Source organism: Limulus polyphemus, unplaced genomic scaffold, assembly GCF_000517525.1.
Source record: "Limulus polyphemus unplaced genomic scaffold, Limulus_polyphemus-2.1.2 Scaffold11201, whole genome shotgun sequence".
NCBI classification, from domain to species: domain Eukaryota; kingdom Metazoa; phylum Arthropoda; class Merostomata; order Xiphosura; family Limulidae; genus Limulus; species Limulus polyphemus.
This window is the reverse complement of record NW_013676811.1, coordinates 6903-10974: the sequence shown is the minus strand read 5'-3', so window position 1 is coordinate 10974 and position 4072 is coordinate 6903. Positions and strand designations below refer to the sequence as shown.

General features: G+C 35.4%; 1 long non-coding RNA gene across 2 annotated transcripts in view; it reads right to left on the bottom strand.

Moving 5' to 3' along the window:
- LOC111083785 overlaps positions 1-4072 on the bottom strand; it is a 10416-nt gene that overhangs the window by 3651 nt on the left and 2693 nt on the right. The window lies entirely within an intron of this gene.

Genomic DNA, 4072 nt, shown 5'->3' with positions numbered 1-4072 from the left:
GGTGTATTCTTTCTCAATACAATTTTGCAATAAACTTAATTTCCACAGTTACTTTAACTTAAACACATGCTATAATTCACAAGGAACGATTCACACACTTTACTTGCTACCGCGCTCGACACAACTGTCCGTCTCTATCTCTGCAATTCTATTCTGATTCATTGTCTGGCACACTTATATACAAGAATAGAGGGTGCCTAGCAAAGACTGGATTATTTGCAATGTTCCTCAATCTTTCTAGAACTCATTACGTGTTACATGGTGTTGTCAGGATAGTTCTGATGTCTAAAATAATGAGTCATGTCATTTGCTTTACACCTGAAGTGATTGTGCTCAGAGGGATGGAGAGAATTAAAATGTAAATAGGAATGGCTATCAGTGGGTTTGTAACATATGCTGATAATAAATGTATATGTGGAAATGTTGGGTGATAAGTTTTGGTATAATGAATGAAAAGGTCAAGTTTGCCTTTGTGTCCAGTAAAAAGACCAAGAATATTGTTGATGTACCTGATAAAAGGTGGGAAGTTTGTGGGTGAAGGTACTGAAAGTTGATTCTATATGTATCGCACCTACAATAGCAACACACATTCCATCTGATCCTTTCAACTGCTTTGAAGTTCAGAATCCAAACTGGTCACCACCAGGAGGAGATCTCCAAATCCTTAATACTTTTATCAACCACTGTCATGCTGAAATCAACACTTTTAAATTTAAGAATACTAATACTAGGCCTAACTTCTCCAAAGATGAGCGATTTGCTTTATCCACCCTGAAAACCTCCAAGGACATCATCATCATCAAACCAACCGACAAAAGTGGCACTGTTGTTGTTGTTTGGCATAAAGATCTGAATGTTCAAGAGGCTAACAAGCAACTAACTGACTCCACCTTCTATAAACCTCTCTATGACGATCCTCTTCCCCATTTTCAGAAACTCATTAAGGATAGTATAGAAGAACTTATCAAATCTAGCCACCTTCCCACTTCTGTCAAAAATCTTATAGTTCAACATCCCAGAGTTACCTTTTTCTACATGATACCCAAAGTTCACAAACCCGGGTGTCCAGGACACCCTATAGTTTCTGCCTGTAACTACACCACTGAACTGATCTCCACTAACCTTGACAGTATTTTTCAACCCCTAGCAAAAACCCTACCTACATTTCTTAAAAATATTACTCATGTCCTTAATCTCTTAAACAAACTTGCCACCTCCATTGATTACATTTTCACTATGGACACTCAATCTCAATACACTGTTATACCACACAACGATGAATTCACTGCACTTAAACAACATTTTCTTAACAAAAGAAGAAATTATATATCACTCTACAGACACCATAATCTGGCTGACTGACTTTAAACGCATTTGATTTTCACAGAAAAACATATCAACAGTTACAAGGTGTTCCCATGGGAACCAAAATGGATCCATCCTATTCAAACCTTTTTGTTGGTTACTTAGAAGAACAACTTTTCAGTATCTTCACCCACAAACTTCCTACATATTTTTATCAGATACATCAACGATAGTCTGCGTCTTTTTACTGGACACAAAGATGAACTTGACCTTTTTTTTTTCATTCATTATGACGAAACTTATCATCCGTCTCTTAAATTTACTTCCCAAATTTCTAGTCATAAAGCTAACTTTTTAAACATCACTATTGACATTTCCACATCTACATTTATTGTCAACATACATTACAAACCTACTGATAGCCATTCCTATTTACATTTTAATTCTTCCATTCCTCTGAGCACAAACACGCTATTCCTAAGGGACAATCCTACGTTTGAGACGTCTACGCTCTGACAACGCTGACTTCAGGTGTAAAGCAAACAACGACTCGTAATTTTACACATCAGAACTATCCCGCAACACCACTGAAAAGGCTAAACTTGCCACATTCAGTTAAATCACAAGCTGAAGGACAAACCATATAGTGACAGAGTTCCTTTAGTTCTTACATACTATCCTTTAACCAGACAGATTTGTAGAATTGTCCAATGCAACTTTACCTTACTAAAAATAGACAACACATCTCGTGACATTTTTACCACCCCACCATGAATTTCTTTCAAACGTGAGAGGAACTTGAAAGACTGTTTAATACATTCCAAATTACGGACTGAATTGTCTTTACTTGCACAAACTAACGGGACTCATCTGTGCAGGCGAACTATTTGCCTTACATATGATTATATCTCCAACTTATCGACTCTGTCCAGTTCTACCTTTACCTTTCACGCCTAATTCACCTGTACACCAGAGTGCATTATTTATTGTATTTGCTGTACTAGATGTAAACAACTCTATATTGAGGAAACTATATGCAGATTAGATGACAGATTTAATGAACATCTTCAACATGTACGCAATGGCACCCTCAACCACCCAGTTCCTAAACACTTCAACTCCCAAGTTTACAATGGAATTGATGACATGAGTGTACTCATTTTATTACATCCCCCCCCTCCCCACAACAAGTATGATCGTGAAAGCCTAGAACATAAACACATATTTAAATTAAATTCTCTTTCACTATACGGAATTAATGAACATTTTTCTTTCAAGTGATTAGAGCTTCCATCTATCTCTTTGCCACCCCCTGTTAAGTTTTTACCATCTACACATATTTCCCTGATCATTATTATTAAATTAATATTTTATAATTTTCTTGAATTTATGTTTATTACTTTTCTGTGTCCTTTTAATTTCTAAAATCCAATCTCTACCATTTTAATATTTGTTTTCCATTTTTAAAATTGTTTATAGAACTGCTTCAACAATATTCCTTCTAATAATATTTTTTGTAACGTGCTCCAAGCAGTACATATGTAATTTAGATTCTCTTTATATCCTAACCCTTCAATGACACTGTCTAAGCCTTTTTTTTCAATGTAACATGGTTTAAACTGCCTGACGAAGGGCTTTTGCCCAAAACGTTGCAAATAAATATAAAGATTTTGTCATAGACATGCATTTTTACAAATTTTGAACACCTTTTTTCATTATTTTTCCATATATTTATATATATTACATATTTATTTATATAAAGATTTTGTCAAACATGCCTTTTTACCAATTTTGAACACCTTTTTTCATTATTTTATTATTTTTTCACATCTTGCAGTCTTTCCTACTGTGTGTTTGGACATAAAGGTACAATTTGGCCCTTTAAGGTTGTCCCTGCACACCCTTCATTTTTCAAAAAATAACCAACTCCAATTTTTAAAAACTCTTGTTGACAACTCATTCTATAAGCCATTCATCCTTTTTATAAGAATAAAACAGCCTTAACTAGCCTGTCCTTTCCAAACCTTAAACTTCTGTCCTATCACAAAGTTTCTCCAGAACACAGCATAAACAACTGAGAGGCCTTTGCCCTATCAATCTTTTAAAATTTAAGATCACCTTTTCTTTTCCCAAAAGAAAATAATAAAACATATTAACCTAATCCAACAAGATCACACTTCCATCCCCAGAATCATCTTAGTAGACCTCCTCTGAATCCTTTCCAATAATTCAATATCCTTTCTTAAGCAAGACCAATATTTCAAGTGAGGCCTAACTAGTGATTTGTATAGAAATAATTATCCTAAAATTCCATTAGCTTTGAGTGATATATCCATCACTTTGCCAAGATCCTTTTCTTCAGTCATACTATTGAGTAGGTTCTTGTCTTTATCAAATGTATTGTTGCGTCAACGAGGTCACGTGACTGGTGTGGCGCCCTCTATTTTCTAGAACTATCTTGTTTTTTCATGAATGCTCTAGTATTTGCTAGATAGGGTAGGCTGGTATATAAAAGAGGAGAAGGTAATGTGTGTGTAGATAGTGAGTAATTGAACTGCAGTCACAGGGTATTGTTGAAGTTAACGTTCGTTCGTTACAGTGTTGTTTTAGCCACCATCGAAGAAGAAACTCTACTCAGTTTTGAGAAGGGAAACGGTGAAACTCTTGGTGAAGTTACTACCACTGATGTGACTGTTACCGATGATGGGAAATTTACTGATGAAGCGGATGAACCCCACATGAAGCAGAAGCCAATGAGATGGAGACC